The sequence below is a fragment of the Rhinolophus ferrumequinum genome, chromosome 16 (assembly GCF_004115265.2).
Source record: "Rhinolophus ferrumequinum isolate MPI-CBG mRhiFer1 chromosome 16, mRhiFer1_v1.p, whole genome shotgun sequence".
NCBI classification, from domain to species: Eukaryota; Metazoa; Chordata; class Mammalia; order Chiroptera; family Rhinolophidae; genus Rhinolophus; species Rhinolophus ferrumequinum.
In genome coordinates, this window is record NC_046299.1 from 51219928 (window position 1) to 51238118 (window position 18191).

Sequence of the window (18191 nt, forward strand, 5' to 3'; positions counted from 1 at the left end):
AAGACCGGCTTTGGCATGGATGCCAGAGCAAGGCTGCACCGAGACAAGAAGGAACAGACGCAGAAGGTCCATATCTGAACAAGACTGCCATCGTTTTTGTTTTTTCCATTTGTAAAGAAAATTAACAAGGAACTGGGAACAAGAGGAGAAACGAGACTGCACCACTCTAAGTGCCTACCTAGCAGATTCTTAATAATAATGATCTAAATTATAATAACTAACACTTAATTGAGCTGTTTCTACGAGCGAGGCATTGTGCCAAGTGCTTCACATATGTTATTTTATCGAACTCTCACATTAACTCTGTGGGGCAGATGACTTCCGTTAGCCCCAATAACAGGAGAGGAAAGAAAGAACTCACCCAAGGTCATACTAAGAGGCAGAACTGACACTTGAAGCGAAAACAAACTGACACCAAGATCCTGATATTGCAGAACTGCATTTAGGGTGTCACTTTCTCCATCGTCTAAGGCAAAGGAGATCCAACATGCCCCACTACCCCTGGCCATTCTGATTTGCTCATCAAGGTCCATTCTGCATCTTCCCTGAAGCAGGCGTGGCTGTACATGCCACAGGTACAACCGTGAAGACGAGAAACCCGGCGCTGCCACCATGGAGCTTCCAGGAGAATGGGGAAGACAGGCTTTAAAGCAACACTTAGGTACGAAGCATTCCTGAGCTGAGGGCTATTGATGCAGGCAGTGAAATCATCTGACACCCAGCCCATTCCACAGTAATGAAAGGGCATGATGGCCAAGGCAGGCCAGACCAAGTCTACAGACAGGAAGATCTGGGGAAAGGAGGATACAGCGTTTATTGCATTACAGTGATAAACCTAATTATTGTTCTTTACCAACGGTGGAAGGAAGAACAGGCCATAAACCACCTAAATACTTCTGATGTTTCATACCTTCGAGGACTGACAAAGCCACAACCCAAATATTGTGGCTATTTCCAATTCTTTAACAACCACCCAACCCTACGCCACATTTTAACTAACAAACCTTGGTCCAAAAAAGCACTGAAAAAAGAGTCCCTGTTAATGTCCACAGCAAAAATACAGTGGGAAGGAGGTCCTGTTGGCTGGGGGGGGGCTGAGGATGCCCCCCAGGAGCAGGTGGGCAGGGGTTAGGAGCTGCTCAGTCACCATCCAGTGTTTCCTTCTTTGTCTTTGCAACTGTTTTAGCTACATTTACTGTTAGCTGAATGAGTCCAGGGCCCAAGGTCAATGGCAGCCTGGCTTGAACATCTTGTGAACTGAGTTGGGGCTGGGGGTCTAGGAGAGATCACTTCTGGGAGTTGGAATCTCCATTTTCCTCATCTCCATTTATTTCCTGGGCCTCCTTTTCTCACTGACCCCTCTCACGACAGCTCCACAAAGAGGAACAGTCCGGCAAAACAAGGTGCCGGAGGTCACACCTACTGACTAGCAAAGCTCAAACTCCCACCTGGAGGACTTGATGCCAAAGCCACAGACCTTTGCTTCTCTACATTCGCTCCCCAGACCAGCCTCGTGAGCATCACCGGGCGGCATGAGGAAGCTCAGGTCTACCCCAGACCTACTGAGTCAGAATCTGAATTTTAATGCGATCCCTTGGTGATCCATGAGCACAGAAAAGTTTGAGAAGTGCTGCTCTAAACCACAAGGCTAGACTGTTTTGGAAACTGCTGGGGCAGCTCAGCACGCAGGAAGACGAGTCTATTCATCAGAGGAATGGAGAGCAGGGAGCAAGCAGATCACAGGTGGAACACACTCCATTCAAACTTCAGACCATGAGCACACCTGCTGGGTCCTCTTAACTCCACACCGCTGGCCACTTTCCCAGGGCTGTTTTACGTTCTGTAGTACCCCTCACAACCAATAGGCCCCCTTTTTTTTTTTTTAAATTAGTAGACTTTATTTTTCAGAGTAATTTGGGTTCATAGCAAAACTGAGCAGAACAGAGAGAGAGCTCTTACATGTCCCCTGTTCCCAAACACACAGAGCCTCCCCCATCATCCACATCCCCACATCCCACATTTGAGTGGCATGGCACATTTGTTATAATCGAGGAACCTACACTGACACATCATTATCACCCAAAGTCCACGGTTTACATTAGGGTTCACTCTTCCACCAGCCTTTTAACTCCTGGGCCAGAATATCTATCAGGAAAAACAACTAGGGATGCCTGGTTCCTTGCAACAAATACCCTCCTGAATTCAAGTGCCTCCCTGACAGCCATCAGAGGTTGACCATAAGCTCTTTGCTCTCAGCTTCCTCCACTCTAAACCACTCTCGGCTGGTCTACATGTATCCCTGTGGGAGGGAGTTAGAGAGGCTGGAGCCAAAAGGGCCACAGCTCTGAAGGGTGGAGAGACGACAGGAATGGTGATTAGGGGGACAAAACTGCCTCCTCTCCTGCCACAAGCCGGGTCAGGATCCATGGCAACCCCTGCCTCCTGGACCCGTAGCTCTGCCACATCTCCGGGAGCCCTGGTTCCTACCGGAAGCCAGACAGTCTGGCCAGCCAGCTCTCCCAGGACACAGTCCTGACTCACCCTTCCCTCTCCCTGTCCTTGACCTCAGAACAGGGCCACAGACCAACACCCCTCAGTACCTGGGAGCAGTCAGGAAATGGAAGAACAGGGCTAGGCGATCAGATGCTGACAAACGGAGTGTGCCTTCCTGGACTTGCCTGTGTCTTGCTGCCTCCCTAACAGAGCAGATGGCTGTGGTAGACGGTCCCTCCATCTGCCTTAATTCTGAGTTGAGGGCAGGTGGTAAAAAGAAAGGGCTACCAACCCAAGTAAAGTCTAAAAGGTATATTTAATTTGTAGAAATACATCAAAAAGAAAAAAAAAAAGACTAGTACTTCTTCCAGCTAGAATCCCATTTTTGCCCTTCCTGGTTGTTTCTCAGTTGTCTCCATCCTACCCCAACCCGTCTGTGGTTGATGCAGACTTGGTTCTGCCTCCTGTCTCATCTACCCCACCCACTGTTCTCCTCCCGGATGGGGATAATTCACCATTGCTCTGTGAGTTGGTCACAAGGAGCATAAGGAAAGCAAGTTGTTCTCCTCAGACCGAGACCCAGGACTGGAACACCAAAATACTTCTGGGCTCATGGATGGCTTTAGTTACCCACATGCTTTTCCCTCCTGTTCTAGAACTTCTGGGTCACAAGATCACAAAGCCTACAGGCACCACATAGGCCATGCAAATGTGAGATAACAGGGAATGGTCAGGACGGTGGCCAGTGGGCTAAGGGGGCAGCCACTGCCCAGCCCCAGCTGATTTTGGTCATGCGTGGACATGGGCTCAGCAGAGGCAAGCTTTCTGATTCGAAAGACTGGGAAATAGCATTTTTTTTCAAAATGTGAAATCTCGCTTTTTAAATACTGACTGGCAAGCAATAAAAATATTTTTAGCCCACTGAACCGGCCAAACCAAACACGCCTGAATTTGTGACTGCTGTTTTAGGTGTTCCTCTCCATCGTATCTCTTCGACGGAAGGCAACACATTGGTCCCCACGGTGCTGTTTTCATGTGGGTCTAACTTCAGAGATCATGCAGGAGCTCCAGTAGTTCCGAGCCCAGGACCTGTCGGCTGAGAGGTGTTGGCTCCGGGGAACACACTGCGCCAGGCAGAGCTGAGCAATGGCTATGCCAATCTGCTTCGGGTGTAATACAAGCCACTGATTGTGATCTATAAAGCCCTGCATGGTTGGCGTTTTGGTTACCTCAGAGCTGCTCCTCTCCCCTTGGGCTGGAGTACGACCTCTGCTCTCCCAAGTAATAGCGCACACAGAGCATTCTAGCCCCATATCTGCGAAGCCAGAGGCTGAGTTGCTCTGGAGGATGCATTAAGCTTAGGCAAGTCGCCTCACAGCCCTGGCCGCCAACACAGTAGAGTGGGCGGCCTCCGGGGCACTGTGGGAGCCCCGATATTTAGGCCATGCCTGAGGAGCACCGAACACATGTTGTTCTTTGTGATGACTCAGGGCTTTCAGGGAGAACCTAGGAGACGCTCCCTGCTCTGCCTCGAGTCAAGACTGGGGCTTCTGCTCAGACACTGCAGCCAGCCTAGTTTCTGTCCTCTCTGCGAGAAGCACCAAATCAGGGCCAACGCTTTTGGCAAAGACTGTTTCAGCTGAACAATGTAAAACTGAGCCGGAGTGGGTTGTGGCAGGCAAACCTCCTCAGGCTTTAGAACAACTAACAATGTGCTCTTGTCCCCCAATTCAGGGTGGGAGCAGCGAAAAATCCTCTTCATATTTTCTCCTTCCCTACCCGAATGGCTCCTGCCATCCCTTCTCCAGAGACGCCAGGCGGGTGGGCAGCTTGCTTTCCTGGCTCTGGGGAATATAAACAGGAGCACCATGGAAACCCCCAGAGTGTGCACCGCACTGCAACAGGAACAAAACTCTTTCAAGTCCAGAAACAAAATCCGGACCCTTTTATGACGGCCGTGGAGGGCCCCTGGTGAGGGATGAAGGCAGGCTACAAGCCCAGAACCTCACACGCTGAGGACCTTGGACCCCAGCCCAAAGACAGAAGGAGAGGGGAAGAAAGGGGGTCTGAAACCTGTCCTAGTACCTCATATCCTGAGATAGCACCCCAGGGATGGAGACACCCTGGTCTCTAAACTAGAATGAATGCCCCAGAATTCTGAGCCAGACACAGCTGCTTTCCCTCTTCGGCCAAAAAGGACACCAGGCAAAGACCCATGGACAGGAGTCCCACACACAAAAGCAGTGGATCTTGGTTCTCCCCTGCTTCTACAAAACACCCAAGAAAGACTCTATACAAGCACACTTACCAATGTTTGGATGTTTCAAAAGTCGGCATATCCGGGCCTCCCGTTCTAGTTTCTGGTGATCTAAAAGCAGAAGAGAGAAACCAAAATCCATCAACCATCCGTTCTATTTGCGGCCACCTGGCTATTTACACTCCTTCATTTCTTAGGCACCAACTATATGCTTTTTACGATTTGCTGAATTAATCCAAGTCATGGCAATCCTGGAGACAGGTATTATGACCACCTTTTCCAGATGAGGAAATGCCTTAGGAAAGGAAAGCACATCAAGCTAGTGAGTGGCAGAGCCAGGATTTGAATCCAGGTCTTCAGCTAAACTCTGGTGCTCTTTCCACAATAGCAGGGATGTCAAGGTATCCAGAATCTCTTTTTTGTTAGAAATACTAACAATAGCTAGGTTTTATTGAGCACCTACATGACCAGGTACTGTGCTAGTTTTGCATATATTCTCCACTTTAGTCTTCACAGCAACCCTGAAACATAACGACGATGACAACGATGATTTGAAAATATAATAAAAATTACTGACATTTATTGACAGCTTACTTCTACACCAGGCAGATATATCTTTTAACTTAGCCTCCTAACAAATCTAATGAGGTTGGTATTATAATGATGCCCATTTTACAGAAACCCGACTTCTCCCCAGGATCCTCTTGGCCATGCACTGCTCTGGCACTCAGGCTCTGGGGTTCCTCTACTTGGGGGAAATGACCAGAATCCAAGAGTCTGCAGATCCAAGCAAGCTGCGCTGGTCAATTCCTTCCACAGGAAGGCAGAGCTCCAGATAATAGAAGGAGAGGATGCTGCAACTCACAGCAAGGCGGCCTCTAAGCCCTTTCCGTTCTGCTTCCCTAGCTCTCCTTCCTAGAATCTTGCCAAAAGTTACCTCCTTCACCAAGTTTTCCCTGTTCCTCTTGGTAGATGTGACCTTCTCATGTCTACTCCTCTCATCTCCCACTGCACCTCTCATAATTCTCACATCATACATCAGTTATCTTTCAGTCACAAGCTCTTCAAAGGTGGAACTTTTCTGAGTGGTGTTTTCTAGAGTTCCTTCCATAACAGGGGTTTAATAAGGGTTTCTCAAAAACTTCAACAATAGTAGGAATAACTATTACTTACTAAGTATTTACTGTACGCCAGGCAGAGGCATGGATTATCTTATTTCATCCTCACAGAAACCGTGAATTAGGGGATCTGATTAGCTCCATTACATTACAAATGAGGAAACTGAAGCTTAAACAGTTAAAGTTAACTGCCCAAGGTCACATAGGCAATGGATGCAGGTGGTCTGAGCCTAGAGCCCTCTCTCTCCATCACTATGCTAACAGGATAAAGAAAAGAGCATCAAGTAAAGACTCCAGACTTTGGGGGGCACAGTCCAGTTCACCCTAATATCTCCAGGCCCAGGCAGATGGCTTCACATCCACACCTGCCAAACAATTCCTGCCTCCCTTGCTAGGGGCTTCTGCTCACCTGGCCTCTATCTAAACAGCAAAGAGCCTCTGTAAAGCCTCCCGTACGTGCTATGATTGTCCCCATTTCATAGATGATGAAACTGAGGCTCAGAGAAGTAAATAACTTGCCTGAGGTCCTACAGCAGAAAAGGTATAGAACTGGGATTCAAACCCAGACCTGTGTGACATAATGTAGTCTGAGGTAAGAATTATAGACCAGAAGGAATTCATATTTATTGTTTCACCAACCACCCCCAGCTTTGTGCTACACTTTCCCTCTAGCAACAGCTCTGCTTTGTGGAAGAAGGAGGTAGGGACAGGCAGAGATTAGTTCCTGCTGCCCAGCTAATCCATCCCAGCTGCCCGAGATCTGGGTCAGGCCTTCCTTCCCATCCTCAGGCTCGGCGTGACCACTGAGCAGGATGCAGCCAGGACAACCCCAGGTAACCCCACACTCCCACATCACCTGGGGACCTTCAGAAGGTGGGGTAGTCAAGAAAGCAGTGCCAGCCCTGCCTGGTGCGGGGGGCGGAGGGCAGGGGGCTCGCTTCTTCCAGATCTAGCTGGGAGGATGTCAGAGCTAACCCCCCTTCCTCCTGCCCCTAGTTGGAGGTACCACTCGCCAGCCCCACAGCTGCAGACTCACCGGCGCGCTCTCTGACACTCACCTCACAATCCTCCAACCCACAACCCTCGGACTTGGCTGCCTGGGCAGGTGCAGCACAGTATCTTGCTATTGCGGAGGTGGCAGCTGAGGCGAAGGCCCAGAAGATTAATGTTTATCTTCTCCCTTAAGTCTCTTACTGGCTAATGGTTACAGTCCCACAACAGCAACAGCACTAAAAATAAGGGTGCTCTGGCTTTCCCAGTGACTCAGAGTGGGAAGAGGAGAGACGGATTCACACTCCCAGCTCCTCGAAGGAGCTGCCCAGGGTCCAGAGGGTCCACGTCAGTCATTTAGTTCGACCCTAACTGCAAGGAGCCGAGCCCCACGTTGTGGGGGAGGCCTACATCTTCTCTGAACCCCAGGCTGCGCCTGGATCCTCAGCCATGGAGTCCCACCATGAACACTTCAGTTTTGGAGTCAAACAACCCTGGACTGAATCCTAGCACTGCCACTTCAGGTGAGTTATACACCTATCTGAGCCTCCTTCATTCATTCAGAAAACATTTACTGGGGCCCACTATGTGGCAGGCACTGTCCTAGAAGCTGGGGATACAGCAGTGAACAATGGACCAAAAATCCCTGCCCTTAGGGAGCTGATAGTCCAGTGAGGCTGGGCTGCGGGGAGAGACAGACGACAAGACCTGGATGGCATGGTCAATGTTGTGGCAAGTGCTATGTAGAAAAATACAGCAGGGAAGGGGGAGAGTGTACATTAATATAGGGTAGTCAGGGAAAGCCTCAGAAAGGAGGTGACATTTGATTAGGACCCAAAGACGGTAAGAGAATGAGCCAAGCATATTATGTTGGGAAAGACGCCCTCACTTCTAAACCGGAGGCAGAGACACCTGTGAATTCAATTAGGTCATCGGGCAAGTGCAGGTATGTGCCCAGAACGGTGCCTGGCATACAGGGCGAGCCTCCTGTCCAAGAGCCCAGGGCTAAGACAGACAAGGCCTCCCAGGGCGGGCTCTGTGGCCATGACTATCACCAGAGACACTGAGAGACTCGGACGCATTGGCCCTTAGCCTGGGCAGTCCCGGAGGCCACAACACACCAAATGAGCCCTCCGACCTGGCTCCATCAGCCTTCCTGGGGGTGGGGCTGTTCTTCCACCCCTCGTGTCTTGGACCTGCAGGATCCAAGCCTGCAGGTGAAAGTTAGCAACAGGGGCTCCTCAGAGGCAGGACAGCCCAGGAAGTGCCATTGCCTTCGGGATCCCTTCTCTTCCTCGGCCTCAGGCTTGCTGGCGGTGGCGCCCTGCCATCCAGCTCTGCTCAATGAGCTGTGCGGTTTCTGCCTACCACACTCTCCCTGCCTCCTTCCACCACACATAGCCGACCAGCACCCCAGCCTCTCTAGCCATTGCCTCTTGTCCCTTTACCATACACTTCCTGTCCTGCAGTCCCCTCCAGGGCTGGTCCATGTCTGGGAAAAAGCAGAGGGCTCCCCACCCGAGCAGTAGTGGGATTGGGGAACACATATTGTTTGTAGAGCATCTTTCCCAACTGCAAGGGCTGTCCCAGTGAAACAAAGCGTCCCCAACCCCAAAAGGGGTGAGGCCACTAAAATGGCTTGGTCCACAGTGGTGGGTCCAGGCCCTGGCTCAACACCCTAAGGTGGTAACACATCAGCCGGTGCTGTCATCACAAAGATGGCCTTCTCCCTTGAGACAGTCCTCCTTCCAGTGACCACTGAGCTCACTGTTCCTAGGGGACAGCTCAGACCTGCCAAGGCTGACCCTCTTCCCACCCACCTTTCCACTGGGTTTGTCCCCGCCTCCCCCACAACCCAGCCCCCCCTTCCTGTTTGACAACAGCCACTTCCCGCTTTTGCACAGGGCCACTTCCTGCCTGCCTGTGTGCTACTGCCATGGAGAGACCCACCCTTGCCGGCCTTCAGCCCAGCTCCAACCACAGCCCTCTGCAAGGTTTTCCCCCTCGAGAGCAGAGGTGACAAGAGGAGCAGAAAGCAGAAGCAGCTGTTATCAGGGACCCACTTTGGGCCTTCCCCAGCAGCCTACCCAGGGCAGAGCTGACCCTGGAACAAAAGCGTGACTGAAGGCGATGCCTCTCCCGCCTTCTGCCCAAGTACTTCGTGACTTAGTCCAGGGTGCCACGAAGGGCAGGTATCCTTTACGGGTAGGGCAGCAAGGAGTGACCCGATATGCCAAAGGAGGCAAATAAGAGAAAGCACACAGAGGGGAGCCAGCGTGCAGCAAAGGGAAGTGCCGACAATCTCTCCCCTAGCACCCCTACTCCAAATGCACTTTGCTACCCCCAAAGAATTGGGGGCCACCGATTCTCCATGGCCCTGCAGGGACAAGCCTGATTTAGTGACATTTCTCAAAAACCACAAATGCGAGCACTAGCTTTAAATAAGATTCTGCTGCCATCTAAACATACAACCTTCTTTAAGTGGGAAAGGACACAGAGCCCTAACTCTGGTTATGAGAGACCCTCCTCAACTTCCAATCTCAATGACACCCCTTGACCTTTCAAAGGATATTTCCAAGGTCTGTGCCTGTGGCCCTGACATGGATTGTGAGAGGCTTCCTCCAGCCCCATCAATTTCAGATGCTCAACCTGGGACGTCCCCTCTTGTTGCCCTTCTGAGTGCCCCCCACGTCCTAAGCAGCAGAGGTCCCCTTCTGGCCCCCTGAGGCATCATTCTGAAGAGTTAACACAGTACAGGGATTTTATATCATCATCCACATTCTCCAGCTACTTATAAACAGCCCCTGATCTTGGGCACCCCCCAGCAGGAATCCCAAATCACAATCCCACTGACCTCACCGTGACACTACGATAACCATACCCCTCCCTCTTTGAATCTCTAAAGGTGCAAAGAGGCTCCAACTAAGAGCAAAGTCCGTCCACCACCCACCACTAAGAGCGGGGACCATGGCTTCTATTTCCTTCACATCCATGCACACTTAGTCAATCAATGCAGTGGGACAGGGCCTGACACATGCCCACATGAACCTCGAGGCTCTGTTCTTTAGCTTGGCATCCTCCCCTTCTCTTCAGTCCAACTCGAGCAGTTTTAAGCAAGAAACACAAAGATCTGAGCCCCACTTTGGCCTCTGGCTCTTAAGAGAAGCTTTAACTAAGGAGGGAAAGAAGAGAAGTGCCAAGAAGTGGCCCACAGCGAAAGTCTCCCAAATGAGCTTGGATGGAGAAAATCCCCATGGGCTCACTAGCAAGCCCCAAGAAGGCAAGGTTCTGCCTCTGGACACTCTGGACGCTCTCGAGGGCCACACAGGGTCAGATGCTTAGTTCTCCATGCCCCCGGCAGGGCTCTGGGTGCCTGCAGCCTTTGCCCACTGTTTTGGTGACATTTCCTTCATGGTAACCAGCCCCAAGTAAAACATCCCAGGAAGCAGCCCCTAAAAATAGCTCCTCCCAGGGCAGCAGCAAAGGGGGGGGAGGGTAAAGAGAGGGAGGAGAAAAGAGGGGAGCAGATGGGAAGCTGCTGCTGTGGCTGCTAGGGCCCAGGAAGTAGAGATGGTGCTGGGGGGAGCGGCTGGAAATCTCCCCACCATAGAGGAGACTGGACCCAGAGGTGGGTCCAGACGAGAGCGAGGCCTCAGCCAGCAGAAGAGGGATCTGCTCCACTGGGCTTAAAGCTCTGGGCCTCGACGGTGAGGTGTGGGAGCGATGTATCAGGATTCCTCAGAGGAACAAAATCACCAGGATCTGTGTTTTAAAGGGTGGAGCCAAAGGGTAAGTGAAGATCACATCACTTGAGGATGCTGGGGTCTGAAAACTGGCAAAACCATTGGCATACCTATGGCTCAATATAAACGAACCTTTTGTACCTTGGTTTCCCCACTGGCCCTGGGGCAGATCTGCCCAGCCATGGGCAGATGATAAAAGGCCCTTTGCCAAGAGGCACTCGAGAGGTGCAAAGTGCCTATCTCTTCCTGTCACCACCCTTTTGGCGCCCATGGGGTCAGGCCTTCGTCAGCCTGCCAAGGCTGTCCAGAGAGCAGCAACTACAGAGATGTGGGCAGGAACCCATCACACCCACTCCTCTCCTTCCCTGTCTCCAGCCTCAGCAGAGAATGGGGTCAGCCACTCACCTCTAGGGTTTCAGCACAGCCTCGAAGCCTGGAGCACAGCTTCTGAGAAGGGACCAGAGCAAGCAGCTGGAAGAAAGCAGGGGCCTCTCCTATGGGATGGGGCCACTTTCCAAACTCCATCCCCACTCCATGATGCCAGTACCCAAAGTCACTCTGGGAAGGTGGGGGAGAGGGCAGGGTGACAGGCCAGTGTGGTACAAGCTAAGTGACATAGCTCACAGCATGACTGTATGACGAAACCAACCCAGCATAAGCCTTGGCACAGAAAAGGGACCTCTAGGCCGCTTCCTCAACCACTTGGGGGGAAGAGTCAGAGGAACACAGTTACGTATATACAGGATGCCCATTTCTCTGTGAACAAAAATTGGCCTGTTTTATCCTTACGAAGAAAGCATGGTTTTACATACAACCTCCTTAAATGCTTCCTCAAGTCCCAGAGTCCCAGTGTTCCAGGGCTGTACAGATTTTTCTTCCTTCTCCCCCTCTCTCACTGCGGCTTTATCCTCCCCTCATTTCACCCAGATCCTTAACAGGAAAGTCTCACTTGGAGATACCACAGGGGACACAAATGTCATGGGGGCTACTGAGGCCAACACTAAGGGGGTGGGGACTCTCAGCTGGCACCACCCCGGGGGATCCTATTTCAGTCCCCAGGGCCAGCTGGACCCAGAAACGGACAGCCTTTGCCCTTCTGATGGCCAACATACCACAACCCCAGCCACTCAGCTTGCCACAGCCTTGAACACAGACTGACACACCAACCTGGGGGCTCAGAAGGAGGCCCCAAATCACAGAACAGCCCATGTGTACAGGTGGCCACATACCGGTAGAGACGCCACCTGGAGAAAGCTGGGTTAAGGTGTGTCTGGTAAATCTCAGAGAGCATGGCAAAAGCAACTGTCACTGCTGTTGCTGATTTTAGGTGACATTTCTAAAAGCTAAAGCGTGGCTCAGGGACCACCTGCATTAAACTCACCAGGGCACCTGTTAAAAATGCAGTTTCTGGAACCTCACCCCAGTCCTCCAGAAGCCAAATCTTTGTGGACAGAGCCCAGGAACCTGCACTTTAAACCAGTATTCAAGGTGAGCCTTACGCACACTAAAACCGAACATCGCTGCTTCTAGAAGTCCCAACATTGCCCTAGAAGGCCATTAATGACAGAGAATCATTGTCTCCCTATATCTCCCACCTGCACTATGCCCCAAGCACAGGTCTTTATACGTCCTCTCCAATAGCTGGGTCAAGCTGACAGGCTGGCTCCACGGAGCAGAAAGGGGGAACCCAAGCCCGTTCCAGGGAACAAGGGTTCCAGCAACTTGGCTCCGACGTTCCTGAGAGCCAAAGCCAAAAGACAACCATGAGGGGTACTGCAGCCCTCTTAATCCATTCATTCTACATGTATATGTGGATCAGGTACTTTGTAAGGCCCTGCCCACACAGAAGTTAAGAAACAGATATGGTCCTAACCCTTCCTTACCTTCCAGGTTCTCAGGAAGAGGAAAGTTTTTGTTTACATTTAGCTTCCACAGAAATTTCTTTAGTATACAGACTAAATATATATAGCAAGTGCTGTAACAGATTTCATAATATTGTTTCTGGTAGCATCTCTTAGTAAGGCCAAGCATCCATCATAGTAAAAGCAATTGGAATCCAGATAAATGGTCCAAATACAGAGGTTTCTTATAGTGCGAACCATTCCAAGAATAAATCCTAAATGATGTAAAAGAAAGAAAGGACCATTTGCCCTTCAACTGTAGCAATATGGGGAAATGTTTTGGATGTAAGCAAGAGAGCGGGATATAAATGTTATGCTCCACGAGGTAAAAATCTATATGCATATGAATAAAGATAAGAAGGGAATACGAAGATTTAAAAATAAAAAAAGACATAAGGGCTCAGGCTTCTTGGGGGGGGTGCTCTTAAATCTTAAAATAACAACTTATCACTGCCATCACCTGGCCCACTAGCTCCTGCATCCAAGCCTATTTTAAATGCCTCCTTCAGCCTAGCAGAGAGCCAAGCTTGGAACCATGGACTCCCTTAAGAGCCCCAAATCCACACCTATTGCTGTTCTGAAGCAAATGGAGTGACGTTATGTGACTTCCAGTGACTTTATGTAGATAGGCCCACAGACAGACAGTGCTCAACACACAGCCACACGAACTCTCTAACTTGCAGCACATGTGGGCTTGGAGCCATAATGACAAGTAACAACAGACCAAAACAAGGATTCCATCCAGATCCCACCCCCCAGAAGACCAGGTGATCCTTCCCCGGGCCTCCTGGGCCACCTCACCATGGATGCCCAGGAGAAGCAGCTCGATATCCTCTTTCTTTCCTTTCAGTTTGCAGCCCAGAGAATCACAAACAAGAAAGAAAACCGGCAGGGAGACTCAGCAAACGGCAAGCCCCTTCAGACCCTACGGATGACCCTGATGGGCCCACCACATCCCCAGACACAGAAATCCAACACCTGCAGAGCCCGAGACAGACAGACAGCGATGAGTGAAACCCAGCCCCAGTTGCTGCACCTTTATAAAATATACAGCGTAAACTGAGAGGCTGCAGGAAGCCACGGCCTTCACTCCCTAACCCCACGGGCACCAGCCTAGTGGGCCTTCTGGCCCAAGCCTTTCCAGGAGCTCACATCCCCCATGTCTACACCTACAGCAAAATCCCTGGCTTGTTCCCTCCATTTCCAAGACAACACCCTCCCACTCGCCCACCTCCAAACAGTACTGGCACTTATATATTCCTGACCCTCTGTGTTGGCATCTGTGCCTATCAGCCAGGACCAGGCCTCTGTCCCAAAGTTAATCTGGCACACAAGCCACACAACAGAACCCCAGTCTTGGCATAACCATCTCAAGAGAGGGGGAGTAGCAACTCTGAAGCATATGATCTTACACAATAATTTTCTTCCTGAGGGGGAAAAAAAAATCAAAGAGAATTCAAACCTCACCCAGTTTGGGGCAGGGAAGAAATGGTATCCACTGGGAAAGACAGGACAAGGTTGACAGGAGGTGAGGATGGGAAGGGGACATGATCACACGGGTCAGAGAAGTTCAGGTGGGTAGGCAAAGAGTAAAAATGACAGCCCAAGGCAGATAGCTCCACAGAGTAACCACACCAGCTATCCCCACATCCCAGAGTTCAGCTCCTAACTGTCTTTACCTCCCTCACCCCTGGATCAGAGGACACTGGTGAGATGAGGAAATTACAGCACTGCATGATTAACTGCAGACACCAGCCACTAGCCCCATTTCTGAAGTACCAGGGCTACGCTGTGTGGGCATGAGGAGGTAAGCACTCTCAGACTGTCATCCCTGCCTGTACCTGCATCCTTGGCCAGAGGTTGTCTGCCAAAGAGCCCAACCCACTGCGTTGCCCCCCCCCACCCTGGGGGGAGAAGTGCATCTCACTGCCCACATATCTCTATGGCAAACCATCGCCTCCAACTCAAGGTACCCAGAGAGAAAGAAAGCAAACAATAAGTCAACTTTATAGCCAATGTAGAGAACAGCAAGAGACGGGCTGGGAGGGAGACAGCAAGACAAGCGCTGCTTGCAGGGATAGAGAGAGGCTCTCTGAGCCAGGAGGCAGAGACCCTGCTAAAGAGGTCCCAGAACAACTGTCACATGACAGAAGCCCACTGTCATCTCTGTGGAATTTTATAGCTTCTCCAATGCTTGGGGACATCTATTATATCTCTTACCCCAGAGATGCCTGGGTCATTATTAGCCAAGCCCACATCTTCCCCAGGGCATCTGTCCTGGCTCCTAATGTATTTATGGCATCTTATTGCCCAGCCCTAATTCCTTTCTCGGAATCTCATAAAATTTGTCGCCCTGCTGGCCCTGCTGCACTCTGCAGCCCTCGATGACCCAACCTATCTACATACCTCTGTACTCACCAGACCTGTTCACAGAGCACTTCACACATTGCTGGGTCTATACCTATCAGATGAGGTGAGTTTGGCAAGCACCCAATAAAAGGTTCAGGGAGTGTAGGTTCCAGGCGTGAAAGACAGGGCATGACCCTCCTGGCCTCAGGTACTTGGAGGATCTCACAAATCGGGCTCCAAGGCCTGGCCCTTTACAATCCTCAGACCCTGAGGCAATACTGCTCCCCCCCAGACCAGGCCATTGAGAATTCCAGACATGAGGCATCACTCTCCACCCAGGACAGACTGCATCTGCTGCTGTACCACCAACTTTGTAATTTGATCAAAAAAGCAATCAAGTTCATCTGGCAGGATTTGTTCCCAGAAGCACTCGCCAGTAGCAGCCTCCCCTGGTGTTTACAGATTCCCTTCCCTTGGGAGTCTGTTCTGCCTCCTGGTGGGCAGGGGGAGGCTGGATTTGTCAGAGCTGTTCACTTACTGCATTTCCATCCTAAGTCACCACTGTGGCATAGGGAGTAGGACAGGCCTGAAGTAGCTACCACTGCCCCAAACAGAGACTTCAAATGCCCCAACTTAAGAGCTCTCCATCGCATGCCACCCACCACTCTCCATATCCTCTCCCTCCCTAAAACCCTAACTCCCTTGAGCCTTCAGGAACCGCTCCTCCCTGCATCTCTTATGTCTTTATTCATTTCTACCTGAGCACTTCTGGTTCCCCATGTAACTCCTGCCCGGCTTCAAATTCACCCAGCCTGAAATCCCAATACTTCTCCAAGTGCTAAAACACAATGTGCAACCCCCAACTCCTGGAGCATCTGCAGAAGAAGCCATAGTCCTTGGAGGCACCCCAGGGAGAGACCAAACTCAGGAACACTCACCCCGGGCAGACAACTTCTTTGTATTGATGATTTTTGCTGCATACTCCTGCGTGGAGGTCTTCTTCACACACCTGCGGACCACAGAGAAAGCACCCCTGGAGGGAGAAGGGGGAAAGAACTGGGACACGGAGCACAGCGACACAGTCACGCTTCAGGTTTGAGAACAGGGAGGCTCCCCAACCTTTAGTCAAAATCTCTCTCTCTCTCTCTCTCTCTCTCTCTCTCTCTCTCTCCTCTCTCTCAACACACACACACACACACACACACACACACACACACCAGCATAGTGACCATCACCATCCATCACCAGGCAGAAGGATGTGGCCACTGCATGATACTGAACAGATATGGGTGGAGGACCACCGCACTCCCACCCCCAAATCTAGCTGCTGGGCAAAGCAACAGCTCCCATCTCAGTCTGTACATCAGGAGCTGGTGGGCTATGCTTAAACACACACCTGCTGCATCACCCGAACAGACCTGCAGTCCCAGGCAAGAGAACCAGAGAAGGAAACAGAGACCCTGCCCTTCCCTCAGCAGGAATAGTTGAAGGTAGGGGAAAGAGAGATTAGAAAGAGGGTATAATCCCCTAAGAGAGAAATCTCCCTTAACCATGGGGGAAGGTGAGGAAAGTAAGGCTCAAATCCCCCACAACCGGCTTCAGCCCACTTCATCCCACTGCATCCAAGCTCAACTGACAGCAGGGAAAGAGAGGATCCAGTTGTGGGTCTCAGAAATCAACAGCTCCCCTTCCCCATGATATTTTCCTCTACGTTCCCCCACCCCAAAATGGGAGTTTCGCACTCCCAGCTCGGGAAACATCTAGGGGGGCGGGCAGGGCGGGGGGCTGCAGTGGCCGGGCTCAGCGCCGCGGGTGGGGGTGGGGGGGGCCGGGGCTGCAGCAGCGGCCAGCTCAGTGCGGAGGGGAGGGGGATGTTGCGGCTGCGGCGCGCGGCTCCCGGGACCCACTGCAGGGATAGGGGGAGGGGACTGGGGGGTGCTGCAGCACAGCCCAGCAGCGGGGCTGGGATCCTAGAAGCGGCACTAGCGGGGGGCGGGGCCGGGCATCAAACATCCCCCCACACCCGGGCACCGCAGCAGGGTTGGAGTTGCAAGGGCCGGGGAGGGTCCTGAGTGCCAGGCGCGTGGGACAGGGGACAGGGTGCTGAGTGAGCTCCTGAGCAGGGTGGGGAGGGGGCGGTGAGCTGGCAGGGACGAGATGAGGGGCGCCTGAAGGGTGCGCGAGGGGCGGGGCTGGAGGGAGCCCAGGAGCGGTCCGGGGGCTGCAGTCCCCGCAGCAGCGCGGGGTGCAGCAGTCCGGGCAGCTGCTGCAGGGCGCGGAGGGGGCTGCAGGGCAGGGAGCTGGGGGCCAGGGGCCCTGGAGGCAGCGGGCGGGAAAGGCTGGGGGTGGGGCGGGCCAAGGGGGCGCTGCAGCGACCAGTGCAGGGCCGGGGGCGGGGCAAGTAGCCGCATAGCGCCCGGGCGGCGGGGGCAGGGTTGGGGGTCGCCGGGGGCGGCCGTACTTGCCGAGCTCTTCGAAGAGCTGGTAGTCGTCGGTGAAGCGGGTGCAGGTGGTGGGTGGCCATGCTGGCAGGCGGGCGGACGCGGCGGTGCAGCCCGCGCCGGCGTCGGTGCACAGTCACCGCCGCCCGGCCGAGGGAGCAAGAGGAGGAGACGGGGCTGAGCCCGGCAGCACCGCGAGACTTTACCGGGGAGAGCGAGGGAGGGAGGGACACCCCCGCGCCCGCCCGCCCCGCCCCCAGCCCCGCCGGCTCCCCACCGCCCGGCCCCCGGACCGCCCCCGGGGAGGGGCCTCCCGCCACTGGCCCCGCCCCGCCCCAGGAGCCGCCTCGGTTGGGCAGCGCGCGCGCGCGCGCAGGGGAGCGCAGAGGAGTGGGTCCAAGCCCCGAGCCACCCCGAGAGAGTTGGAAGGTTTGCGACCTGTGGGCTCCTCCCAGGGCAGACCCTGCAAGGGCTCGGAATGTGCGTGCGAGTGTGTGTGTGTGTGTGTGTGTGTGTGTGTGATGACGGTGTGTAGGGATCTGGACCACTGGGTTCTCTAGCGGGGCTTCACGCACGGGTCTTAAGCCCCCAGCCCAGTTCACAAAGATGTGGCTGAGGTCAAAAAGCCCATGTCAGACTGCACACTCGGGAGGAGCCCCCGCCAGTGCCGAGCCAGTTCTCAGCAGCCTATCCTCGGGAAGCTGACAGTCTAGATGTGTAAGCATCAGGGCCATTATCAGATAAAACCCTTCAGGCACAATTTGTTCAGGGAGACCCGGCCAGGGCCAAGGGTGCAGGTGGAACTCTGACTTCCTGCACTCTAACCTTAGAGATAAGAGGATGTTCTCTCTCAGGCCAGCAATGAAAGGGATGAGGTAGGAATGCTTAGAAAAGGTCAT

At 52.7% G+C, this 18191-nt stretch overlaps 1 protein-coding gene across 12 annotated transcripts in view; it reads right to left on the reverse strand.

Annotated features, from left to right (window-relative positions):
- CAMK2G (calcium/calmodulin dependent protein kinase II gamma) overlaps positions 1–17503 on the reverse strand; it is a 53154-nt gene extending 35651 nt beyond the window's left edge. For 5 of the 12 annotated variants that reach the window (XM_033129921.1, XM_033129923.1, XM_033129919.1 and 2 more), the window contains exons 1-3: positions 17313–17502; positions 15790–15884; positions 4802–4861 (exon numbers count right to left, since the gene is read on the reverse strand). The gene's annotated coding sequence lies outside the window, so the exon portion shown is untranslated. Of the gene's footprint in view, positions 1–4801; positions 4862–15789; positions 15885–17312 lie in introns of all 12 variants that reach the window. The other 7 variants (XM_033129925.1, XM_033129924.1, XM_033129926.1 and 4 more) reach the window with 4 other exon arrangements.
- Between the last annotated feature and the right edge of the window lie 688 nt (positions 17504–18191).